Source organism: Tachypleus tridentatus, unplaced genomic scaffold, assembly GCF_004210375.1.
Source record: "Tachypleus tridentatus isolate NWPU-2018 unplaced genomic scaffold, ASM421037v1 Hic_cluster_2, whole genome shotgun sequence".
In the NCBI taxonomy this organism is placed as follows: domain Eukaryota; kingdom Metazoa; phylum Arthropoda; class Merostomata; order Xiphosura; family Limulidae; genus Tachypleus; species Tachypleus tridentatus.
This window is the reverse complement of record NW_027467782.1, coordinates 25,540,223-25,553,584: the sequence shown is the minus strand read 5'-3', so window position 1 is coordinate 25,553,584 and position 13,362 is coordinate 25,540,223. Positions and strand designations below refer to the sequence as shown.

The window sequence follows — 13,362 nt, the reverse complement described above, 5'->3', positions numbered from 1 at the left end:
ATATTTCAAGTGAAGACTATCGAGGACCAACTAGTGACTTGAATAGAAAGATAACTTCCTCGTTTTTACTTGATAATCAGTTTAGGTTGCATCACTCTGAACAGTCCTTCATACATCACCATTCCTTCTTGTGTATGAAGACCAAAGTTGTACACCACTTCATAAGTATTTGGTGGATCAGAGCAAGATGTATTGATTGTCTTTTCATGAAGTAGTTTGATCCTTCAGGCACTTGTCACCTTGTAACTCAGAAGTTACTTTTTGTTTCATAAATGTTTAACAGAATTTGAATTAATAACTTTTTCTTTAATTATGTTTTTTATGTAAATCACTAAGATTTTCTATACTTAATCTTTTGCCATAGAAAGGGATTTTAAGATTATAAAATTTATTTATTTCAATATAATTTCTTCAATAAAGAAATAAGATTTGATATAAAATTGCAGAATGACTTGCCAACATTATGGTTAAGAATGTAACTGAAATGAGTCTGAGGTAATTAACCACCTTAATACAAAAGTTTCCAATACCAAATAATTAGTAGTAAACTGTATTTTAACAAAAATATTAATTATGGGCCATTGAAAAACAAACTTTATATTATGTATTATAAACATTCTCCCTGATTTTATTCCTCACTCATGTTTAAAATTAACTGTAGCAAGTACATTTATGAAAAGTAATTTTTTACAGCATCCAATCAAGAGCAGTTTTCCTGATGAAGTCACTGGTGGTGTTTTATCAAAAGTGAAAAGAAAATTAGGCTTACTAGAAGTTTCCAAAATGGTAAGTGTATCTAAAGAATTTTAAAAAAATGTACTTCAAACTAAAACATTTAGGCAACTGATTGTGATCCACATACATATTCCATTATCAATTTAATTATCTTCTATTAAACCTGTATGTGTGCTTGGTCATTCTGACCAGTTTTGTAATCTCCATGTAAACATGAAATTACATAAACCACTGAAATATTCTAAATATACAAAGTGTATTATCATGAGTTTTGGCAAATGTTTATCTAAATGTTACATTCCTTTTGCAAACTGAAATTATATTTCAAGTAAATTGCTTTCATAAAACATTTATCCATTAATTTATGAATTCTCTGTCAAGTAATTCTGTGTAAAGTGTGATTTGTTATGCTAAGAATAAAATTACTTGTGTTCACCTAATGGTTTTTATGTTTAATTTACATTACTCATTATGCCTTCGAAATGAATATCATTTTTTTTATTTTTCATAGAACTTTAAACTTGCTCTCTTATCTTCTCTACCATAACACCAACTGTAATGAAAGTAGTGAAACAAATGTTGGAAGTACATAATAATTGCAGATTGTGAAAATGCAATAACAATTTTTATTTTTGCACAGCCTCAGTTTTCTAAACATTTCCAATTTGGCTGCTTTTACTTTACAATGTCTTTCTGACCCTGTCTAATGACATAACTGTGAAATATACACAGTAGTAAAAGTGATCCAACCGACTGAAATACGAAGTGAACAAGGGCACTGAACATTTTGGAGCTATTATGAGGCAGATTGATTTTTTGTTCAAAACTGGACTGTTTGTCTCTTTATCTAAGTTTCTCTCAGGACCTTGGCCTTGAACATGCTGTATGCTGTTCAACAGCTGATACTTCAGCCCTGAACACTTCTCCAGCTCAGAGTCTGTACACTGGGTTCCACTGGCTCTACTTTTTTGGGAATATAGTCTGCCATTCTTGTTTTTGTTCTTCATATTTAGGTGTAGCTGACTGAGTTCAGTATGTCAAAGATTGACGTTGCTGTCTCCACTGATCAGCCCACCATACGATGTTTTATTACCACCTCTGCCTGTTACCTTTCTCTGAGTCATCTGAGGAAGGTTGATACTTCCAATTGGTTGTATTATTTTCATTGCCAAACATATTTTGAACCATACTTCTATTCCCTAGTATGCAGTTGGTTTAAAATCAGTTTGTTACTTTAGTTTTACTTTTCCCCTTCTCTCTTTGTTCTGATTTATTTGTTTTTGGTATTTCCTTAGTTTGGTGTTCATATCCCTTCATCTTATATCTAGGTGCTTTGTCTTGTCTATTGTTTTTTATTGTTCTGTCTTTTGAGATTGCTCCTAACCCTTTGGAATCCAGGGTTTAGACTTCAGAGGTTATTCTTCTTTGGAACCAGTCCCAGTCTTGGTCCTGTCAGTGCCTTCCTCTCTCACTTCATCTCCCAGTTTACTTTCTTCTCCAACAACCTGGGGCTTTGAATGTCCTATCTCATAATTTCAATCTTCTTTTTTCATACTTTACCTTTCTTATTGTTCTATTTTCTATCCACTTCTCACTGATCTTCTGTATCTTCATTATTAACAGAAGGAATTATAGAATCTGTCTCCCACTCTACTATGGATTTTTATTCTAGTCTTTTTGTTGTCCTCATAAAGTTGGTTTTTTATACTGTTCCCTCAGTGTGGATTCCTGTACGTGATGAGGGGACCTCCCAGGTAAGGTTCTGTTCTGTCTGGTTACCTTTTCTGGGATGTAAACATCCACCCACATGTTTGCCGTGCGTGGCAACCCGTGAAGGGGAGGAGTGGATCTTGGTGGTTGAGGGGTTCAACCCTAATACACCACTTTGACCTTGAATTTCTGTAGATGGGCGGGCTTTGGGTGACCCCCTTGGGTCAATCGGCTGGTCCACTTGGGCTAGAGTCAACCAAGTACCAGTGTTGGAAGTTCTCAACAGGTGTTGTGGGCATTGTGCTTGATGCTGGTGTTTGGGTATAGTCCTCACAAAATCCTGGCATTGCTGCATTGTCCTTGGATGACTTTGTAGTGCATCCCCTCGTAGGGCTCCATGGTGGGTGGGGTCAGTGGGTTCCGAAATTTGTCTTTTTTTCCTATGGATCCTCCTTCAAAAAACTTAAATAAAATAGTGAAAAAACAGTCAATAGGTAAGCGACCACGTCTTGAAGACTCTGAACAGCAATCTTCAACATCTGTAACACACGTACCTCATTTTCTTATATTACATTCTCTTTCGGAAATACCTTTAGGGCAATTGTCCCCTTTTTTATTCAGAAGGGACTAGAGGGACTTGCTGGCTCTCCAAAGTCAATAAAGAAGCTTCGATCTGGAGACATATTGGTTGAAACATCCATATCCCAACACAGTGAACTCCTCTTGAATTCAAAGGCAATTGGAGATGTACCGATTGAAGTTACCCCTCATGCTACCTTGAATTCATCACGAGGAATTATTATTGAGAGGGATTTGAAGAACATTCCCGAATCAGAGATTCTTGCTGGTCTCTCCACTCAAGGAGTTTCTGCAGTGAGGCGCATCTCCACTCGCAAAGATGGAGATACACTGCCAACAAATACCCTCGTTTTGACATTTACATCATCACGTGCACCTGCCACCATCAAGGCAGGTTATCTCATATGAAGGGTACGGCCATACATTCCAAACCCTCTCCAATGTTTCCAATGTCAGAGATTCGGCCACTCAAAGACATCATGTCGTGGTTCCCTGACATGTGGTCGTTGTGGTGGCAAGGACCACGATGCCTATGACTGTGACATGGACCCACATTGTGTCAACTGCAATTGTTCTCACCCTTCCTACTTTCGTTCTTGCTCAAAATGGTTGGAGGAAAAATGGGTGCAGGGTTTGAAAACGACACATAACATTAGTTATCCCGAGGCTCGGAAAGTGCTGCCCACCACTTTATCTCGGACATATGCTGCTGCATTTCATTCCACAACTACAGTGGGAGTGCAGACAGATCTCTCTGTGCCTCCAAGAGAATCGTTTTCAAAGCCAATGAAAATCCTTTTGACCTCCATGGTTAAACAGGTTGATGAATCGACTTCAACACCCATCTCTGTCTCTGTTCCACCCATACATTCCAACAAACCTCAAGATCCACATCCTTCAGTTTCAAATACAGGCATTTCTTCTGATACATCTTTTTCTCCCACCCCAAGAGGCAAAACAATCATTCGTTCATGTCCTCAGTCACTGGAATTCCCTTCCAATAACAAAGAACTGCCCACTCGGCTCAGGGCAGGATCCACAGAGGTTGATAGACCTCCTCTGACTGAGGACAGTAAGGACAAAAGACGTGGTCATAAACAGAAGGGTTCTCCAGCCATTTCATCTACCCGTCATTAAAAATGGCCACCTTGATACAATGGAACTGTCGAGGTTTATCTTCTAATCTGGATGTTATCAAAACACTTATTGCTTCCTACCATCCTATTTGTCTTTCCTTACAAGAAACATTTCTCAAACTTGCTGATACAGTCACCATTCGGCAGTTTTCTCTGTACAGAAATTTTAGGCTGAGTGATGGACGAGTACATGGAGGGGTGGCACTGTTGGTTGATCAGCATCTGCCCACCCTGTCTTTGTCATTCATCACACCCATGGAGGCCATAGCCATCTGTGTTTCCTTGGGTCGTACCATCACTATTTGTTCTCTCTACCTGTCCCCTGGAGAGACATATGATCAATCATACCTTGATGCTCTCATTGAACAGTTACCGTCTTCATTTCTAATCCTGGGGGACTTTAATGAACATCATCCCCTCTGGGGGAAGTGCTGTTATTGATAGGAGGGGTCGTTCTGTAGAGCGTATGCTCTCTGATCACAATCTTTTTCTTTTCAATACTGGTTCTTCCACTTATGTTCATGCACCTAGTCAGTCCTTTACTGCTATTGATCTTTCAGTTTGCTCCCCTTCATTATTCTCCCATTTTTCATGGAGGATTGACAGTTATCCACTAGGCAGTGATCATTTTCCGATCCTTTTGAGAGAGAATGGCCGTGGTCGATGCCACCCTACCCGTGTGCCCCCGGTGGAAGCTGGATCAGGCAAACTGGTCCACTTTCACTGGTCTCGCAGGACTTGATCCTGCCATCATAAATCAGCCATCAATAGACGACTATGTGGCAGCGGTAACTGGCTGTATTATACAGCAGCTGCTGCTACGATTCTCAATGACAGCACTATTTTAAACATGTTTTTTCCTAGGGTTTATCTGTCACATTGGACAGTGTTATTGGTGATGGTGACACTGTCCACCTTGATAAAGTTTTTAGTTTTTTAATCTCATTTAAGTGTTGAATATTTCTTCATTTCACCTTTCTAATTGTGGTTCCCTTTTTACAGTTTCCTCCTCTCTTGTTCCATTTGACATTGTAAAATGGCCAGAGCATTATATAACTCGACACCAGGACTGGAAAGGCCAACTTCAGATGACTAACGCTGCTGTTTGAACTACTCGTTAGTCGTCCTGGGGAGTTGTTATTACATTTTTTGCTACATGTCATTTAACACTTTTATTACTTTACCTTTTAGTACTGGCCTTAATGACACATAACCCAGAACCAGGACTGGAAAGACCAACTTCAGGTGACTGACGGTGGTTCTTATACTTGCCTGTTAGTCTTCCTGGCGGGTTATGATCATTACCATTGTGCTACAGAAAATCCTTTACAACTTTGTAGACTGGATGTCAACATTGGTTTTATAAAATATCTGTTTTTAATTGCTGTTTTGTTTTTACCTTTGTTTCCTTTTACAAATTTTACTCCATTTACTTTCCTTTTACCTTTTTACTGGACATTTGGCTACTCATTAATTCGATTTTGCTATATGTCTTTTAAAACTTCTATTATTTTACATTTTGTTCATGGCTGCTATGACACATAACTTGGAACCAGGACTGAAAAGGCCAACTTCAGATGACTGACAGTGGTTCTTGAACTTACCTGTTGGTCTTCCTGGTGAGTTATGATCATAACCATTTTGATAGAGAAAGTCCTTTACAACTTCTTTTACTCTGCTCTCTCTCTCAACATTGTTGACTAGGTGTCAACATTGGTTTTATGCTTTTCTGTTTTTCAATGATGTTTTGTTTCACCATCATTTCCTTTTATGTATTTTACTACATTTAATTTTTTTTACCTTTTTACTGGATGTTTGGCGCAGATAGCCTAGCTGCTTTGTGCCATAAAACACTAAATCAATCAATTAATTCTTATTCTGTCATTTCTTTATCATCTCTGAATCACTCTTTTTATTAGAGAGGTCTCTTGATTTATCCTTTTCTGCTTTAACTGTTTAGGATCATTAACTGATCCATCTTGCATATTCTTCTTTGGGTGAGTCAGACCATAGACATTTTCGCATCTCCTGCCAGTTTCAACATCGCACAGCCTCTTTTCGTTGTTTGTCTTTGGCGATCTCACAGACTGGTATGTGAACTAAAAGTAGCACATTTGTCTTCCATAACTTATATAATTATGCAGTTTCCTTTTTCTCTGGATTTTTATTCTCCAATATACCCAGAAGATCTAGTGTGATGACTTTTGTTTGTTTTATTTTCCAGTCATTTTCATGTGGTTTATATACGTATCATGGTACCTTGATTAATGTACATATTTCAACAAATTGAAAATTCCTCATTGATAAGAAAAAATAAAATGGACGGAAGAAGGTGATAGTCATCTGATACAATGTTACATGAAGAAAAACATCTTACACTTCTCATTCCTGGTGCCATGGGAAACCACCAAGTTGCTGTCTTTACCTCACAGGTATTACTTAACAAAAAATCTGTATTGAGCATAGGAGAATGGAAAATATTAAACCAATCTCCTCCTTCTAAGAGGCCAGTGTTGAAATGAAAGTTTTCTGGGAATATAATTGACATAGCCAATTCTGAACTCTTATTAAAACAAAACAAATAAAACAGACAATTCTTTCCTGATCTTTCTTACTTCCAGTGAATTTTCTTTGCCTTGTCAAGAGAAAACTTGTGCTTATACAGAGATTGTGTGACCTTCCCATTGGTAGAGGGCTACAGCAGTGTGATTGTCATAAGCTGTTATAATGTATGTGGGAGCTTGTTCAAGGTTGATGGCATGTGGTAGTTGTATGTAAGTGAATAGCTCTTAGTGGTACAGAGGTAAGTAGCTATATGAAAAATATTTTACATCAGAGAGATTTTAACCCTGTCTCTCGACTATTGAACTATCCCAGAATAAGTTAAAAATATTATAATGTTACTTGTCATTGTAGTTTGCGCAAACTAAGTTTTACTCTGGACAAAAGTTTAAGGAAAATAAATTTTGAATGTGATTACCAAGCTACAGATAAATATATTTCACTTGTAAAGGGTTCAACAATTCTTGTTTTAGGAATTTGATTTGGTTTTAGGACTTACAGTATCAAGATAATTATACTCACTATAAGTATACAAGTATAAAAGTGTAAACTAAGTTTTACTCTGGACAAAAGTTTAAGGAAAATAAATTTTGAATGTGATTACCAAGTTACAGATAAATATATTTCACTTGTAAAGGGTTCAACAATTCTTGTTTTGGGAATTTGATTTGGTTTTAGGACTTACAGTATCAAGATAATTATACTCACTATAAGTATACAAGTATAAAAGTGGAAACTTTTATTTCAAGACAATTTGAATTGCTATTGGTTGTGGAACATCTGTTATTTAGAAGGTTTGTTTGAAGTTCCTTCAGCATGAACTTTATTTAAGTTTCTTAAAAGCAGAAATTTCATACCTTCTATACTTATGTTAAATAGTGTTCCTGATGAAATATAGTGTGCATGTTGTTGTATATAAGATTTCTAAGACAAATGTTTGTTTCTTTTTCTTACTCTTTCAGTAAGAGGGAATTGTTCAGTGATGGCATTAATCTTTACACTGAAAAGTGTGACACTCAAAACACAGCTCGGAGGGACTCCAAGTTCCTGTAGAAAAGAACAGGAATGTTTCGAACCCACAGGAACTTGGAATCTCCTGTCTATTAAAAAAGTTTTAATAAAAATGGGCAAATGACCACATCACCCATATTTTTGGAGGTCTCACAAAATGTCATTCCTCCATGTTGTATCATAAGCCTTTTCAATGTCAAAGAGTATTGATACAAGATGTTGTTTGAAAAAAAACTTCTCTGATTGATGTTTCAAGTTGAATCAGGTGGTCCATGGTGGAGCTCTGTTGTCGGAACCCACACTGGGTGGGCGAGAGGAGGTAGTTTGATTGAGGGACCCAGGCAACAGGTAGAGAGAACAAACAGTGATAGTACGACCCAAGGAAACACATATTTGGAGAATGTCCATGCTATGTATTTACCAAGATTGTCATTTAATTATTTATTATAATTCTATCTTTGGATAACATGAAATTTGATTCTTTTACGAAAAGAAAAACAAATCCGCTGGGGTGTCCCAAATGGAACCCGAATTTGGGCGCGGTGTAGATTCCCATTGGCCTGATTAACAGTATTAATAAACTTCTGGAAAAATACGCTACTGTCTAAAATATAAAACACCTCTCGAAGAAACAGACAGTCCGCTGACCGCTTAGTAAGGTGAACAAACTCAGTTATACAGGGTTTGAATAAAAATCACACCACAGTGGGATTATTTCTTGATGTGAAAAAAGCTTTCGATTCAATCGAGCATCATAGTCTCAAATAGAAACTACCTCTATTTAATCTCCCGCCAACCTCAACAAGACAGATCTCATGCTTCTTAGAGAACAGAACAACTACAGTCAAAATCAATATTGCAACATCTCACACCGTTTACCTCTCGGCAAGGTTCTGTTCTCAGATATGTAGAATATATCATGTATGTTAATAATATTTCCTTCCCGAAGCTACTCGAGGTCTATGCGCTCATCGCCCCAACTTCAGCAGTGTGAGACAAGAGAGAAGGCAACTTGTTATCACCACCCTCTGCCAACTCTTGGGCTTCTTTTTTACCAACAAATAGTGAGATTGATCGTCACCTTATAACTCCCCCACGGCTGAAAGGGCAAGCATGTTTGGTGCAACAGGGATTCGAAACCACGACCCACAGATTTCGAGTCAAATGCCTCAACCACCTGACCATGCCAGGCCACAAAGTTAGAGTAAGACTTAGGAGAATTTAAATTAGTTTGGTTCAGAATATCAGTGGGAATGATCATGTATTAACAATAATTTGAGTGAATGAATAACATACATTGCCTACAATATTTACAGGGCCATTTTTCTATTGTTTTATAATTTTAATTTTGTTAGTTGAGTACTTGTAATTGAACCATGAATTATGATGTTCTTGCACAATGTTTGAGGTCCAACAAATAGCTTAATATTTAGTACTAAATATTTTTACTCACAGTATAATAATGTTTGATACTTAGAAGTTTTTGCAATGTTAATAAAGTGTTTATTTTCTTATTTATAATATTGTTTGTGAGGTTTATGCAATTTTTAAAGGCATTCTCTGTTGATGTTAATCATTTTAATATTTTTGTATCATTCTGCATGAAACTTAATTATTGTATTAGTTGGAAGAAGAGTATGGTGAAAAGTATACATCATTTGATTAGAATAACCATAATAATTTCTTTTAAGTTTATTTTGGAATATTTCATATTTATATGTATCAAAAGCTAGTTTGTATACTTCTAGGGGAACTATATAGGCCTGAATGGAGAAACCTTGATAGTTATGCAAGTTATACCTTTTTCTTACATTAATGATGCATCTGTAAAGGCAGAAATGAAATATCAGTAATCACAGAGATAAGTGTGTATTAATTTGTTATAACTCAAAAACAAATTAAATAAAAAAAATGCTGCATTGATTGAAAATTTCCCAGGGTACAAGCTACAGTGTGGGATCATAATATGTACCCTAGGGTTTTGAGGAGACTGAAGAAATAGGACCCACACTGCAGTGGGGATACACTGTCTATCAGTCTTAACTTCCATTCACCAGTCTCATAAAAGAAATAGAGTAGCAACACATACAGAATTAGAAATAGAAGGTAGGACAGTGAGACGTGGGTGCTCAAGCCCACAACTTCCTACATGGGAAAACAATGTGGGACATGTTTTTACACATGAAAACTACACACATGATTTATAACATACAATGCAACAACTGTCATGACTTATACATTGGGGAAAGAAGTAGAAATATGGAAACTAGATTCAAAGAACACAAAAAACTATCTTTGCACGTTTTTCAATACAACAAATGTCGTAAACACATTATCATAGGAGACTCCCAGATGCTGAGTAGGAAAACAAATGCAAAATCAAAGAAGCCCTACTTATAGATATAAAATTAGAAATTTGGAGAGAGAGGTGCATCTGCTCAAGTCCATAACTTCTCATGTTTTTGAGTTATAACAAACTAGTATTTGTTAGAGGTTTAGGTTTGCTGTTTTAATGGAGTCATTCCTTCTGATTTTACACATTTCACTATTTAACTTCATTAAAATGTATTTATTTTCACTAATACATATAAACAATTGTGATAAAAATACTGACAGAAATAGGTTACAACTTCATGTTGCATAACAAAAGTGTAAAATGTTTAATAAATTCCAAAAAATTGAAAATGAAACAAATTCAAGTATTTGGAAAGACTTGAGACCTACTAGAGCAATAGCTCTGATGATAAAATGATGCTTTTGAGAAAGTATTTAAAAGGTTTAACGAATGAACACAAATTTGGAAAATGTTTTTCACTGATAAGATCAACAGTAGAGTTGTTTTATGGAGGATTAGACACTTGTTCTGCAAATATTAAGGCTAATTTGTGACACCTTTGCTATTTTTCTTATAAGAGCAAAGAAAATTAGCTTATCAAAATATGTTCTGTGATTTAAAAAATTTAAGAATTGGTTTTATGGCGAATCATACCATCTCAGTGCATGCATCGTAAGTATGGTCTTTCACTGTCTTTTCATCCTTACTTTTAGACATGGAATTGGTCTCTGTTGGTACTAAGTTTTGTAGTCAGTGAACAAATTTTCAATATCTTGTACATATGTGAACAACTATTTCTGTCCTTATCATGAAATTAGAAACAGTTAAGGAATGTTATGAAGAAAAAAGTATTTAAATGTGATTGTTTGGAAAGTTTTGAAACATTCTGTTGTGTGTTGGGGGGAAGGGAGTTTCTTCTGGAAGTGGAATTTTATGTTTAAGAATCAAGAGGATTTCTTAAACATTCATTTGGTATGGATAAATCTACGCTACATCATACGTGTATGAAAAAATTGCATTATAAAGGTACTTGTCTCAGTTTATGATGACAGTATTGTTTGTTTATTTAATATAACCTTCCAGTGTATACAAATAATTTGTGGTCTATGCAGAAATGACTTGAAGTTTCCCTCTTCTTGTTATTGTAGCATGTATTGTAGTACCAATTGCATGCTAAACAACTGAGAGAACTGTTTAGAACTGGAAAATTTAATTGGTTACCTTCAGGCAGTATTTACATTGATTAGTTTTGTGCAGTTTAATCAAAATTATGACTTAATCAATTGTCACAATAATAATAAACTAATTGCAAATAGAGATAACAATTTTCTCTATTTTTGGTAATTTTATTTATCCAAGTAATAAAAATGTTACTTTGTTTGCTTCTGAGCACAAAACTGCATACCTGACAAATTAAATCATGAACATCAGCAGAGATGCCAACCATTATGATTTGAACGTAATCATTACGATTTTGGTGTATACATTACAATTACATGCTCATACAGACAAATATTACAACTTGTTGCAACTCCCAAATTATTATATATTATTTTGGCCAATACAATAAAGTGATAAATTGTTCCCCAGGACTTGAAAGGGGTGAAAAGAAAATTTCTAGTAAAATACAAATAAATTTTGATAATAAATAAAAGACATAGTCCAAATGGCTACTTGCAGTAATCATGTTTGTGCTTGAAATAATAAAAAATATTTGTATCTCCAACATCTACCAATAGTTTAAGTGCAGTGCTTCTCCTACTGGGTACGTGGGGAATCCATAGTTATGTCATCAGTGCTTGTCAGCCAATCAGCTTCGTGTCGATGGGTATTTATCATTTTCTAAGCAGCATGGAAACACCAATGCGATCGTTCACAAGTTGGAAAAAAGAGGCCTTGTTCACCAGATTGTCTTGTTTCTGGCAAATCTAAAAGGACTGAAACTGTGGAAGGGTTCTGTCTACAATCATTACGCTCAGTCATTTGAAATAGTTGGCATCTCTGTATCAGATAGTATAAAACTTTTAATTATAAATATGCTTTAATGTCTAGTTTATTAACATGCATGGATAATGAAGTTCATTAATCGTTTTAATGCCATTTAAGTTTTTTAATATATACATTACACATTTTTAATGTGGCTCCCTTTTGAAAATCACAGTATATGTAATTTGATTTGAAATTAGAAACTGGCTGTAAAATTAAATCACTTGAAACCAGGACTGGAAAGTCCAACTTCAGGTGACTAATGCTGCTGTTTGAACTACCCATTAGTTATCCTGTCTATAATTTTGCTACACTTCTTTTAAAACATTTTTGTTACTTTCCTTTTTGAAAATGGCCATAACGTCAAATAATCTGGAACCAGGACTAGAAAGGCCAACTTCAGGTGACTTATGGTGGTTTTTGTACTTACCTCTTTGTCCTCCTGGTGAGTTACGATAATTACAGTTACACTACAGAAAGTCCTTTACAACTTGAATTACTGTAGTGTTTCTCTTAATGTTGTAGACTTGATGTAAACTTTGGTTTTATGCTATTTATGTGTTGTTTTTTTAAACATTGTTTTGTTTTATCATAATTTCCTTTTATGAATTTTACTAAATTTACTTTTTTTACTGGATGTTTGACATAGATAGCCTAACTGCTTTGTGCTATAAAACTTTAAATCAACCAACCAACCAACCTCTCAGAAACACTTACAAAACTTCCTTGCTACTTCTGATAGATTGTCCATATCAACAAACATATTACCACTGTGGATATTTTCTTGTGTGATATGTTCTTTGTTACGATACCTTTAAAAGTATACAAATGTCTAGATTTTCTCTTAGAAGCACCTTGCATCATGGAATCGTGCTTAGATGTTAGCTTCAAAACTGGTACTTGCGCTATGAGTATCAACAGCATTTTTCTACCAAGTGATTCTCTTGTGCTGCTACTAATCTTATTAGTCTTCTCTTTTTCAGTTGCTTGTTTCTTGTGTATCTGTTGCCATGAAACTTCCTGGTTTCTGATTTGTGAGGACCATGCTTCATGTCCAAATTAAAATATTCAGGAATTACAAGGGTAATAAACATTTTTGTTAGACTACATGAAGAAGTAAAAGTATTTTCTTTGTTTAACACATAGAGTTTAACATTTTTGATTGACTCATCAATAAAAGGTTATTGGTAAAGTCCATTGAAAGGAAGTAGTAATAAGAAAATCTGCATTTTGATAATGAGGAGGAATTACAGTCAAACTGGGTAAAATTATTAACAAAATTGGATAAAACAATTGTTGATCACACTG

At 35.3% G+C, this 13,362-nt stretch overlaps 1 long non-coding RNA gene across 4 annotated transcripts in view; it reads left to right on the top strand.

Annotated features, from left to right (window-relative positions):
* Positions 1–13,362, top strand: part of LOC143242904 (uncharacterized) — a 176,851-nt gene that overhangs the window by 3,587 nt on the left and 159,902 nt on the right. For 2 of the 4 annotated variants that reach the window (XR_013023397.1, XR_013023389.1), the window contains exon 1: positions 573–786. This is a non-coding gene — a long non-coding RNA (uncharacterized LOC143242904). Of the gene's footprint in view, positions 1–572; positions 787–11,896; positions 12,500–13,362 lie in introns of those variants that run through there. The other 2 variants (XR_013023394.1, XR_013023390.1) reach the window with 2 other exon arrangements.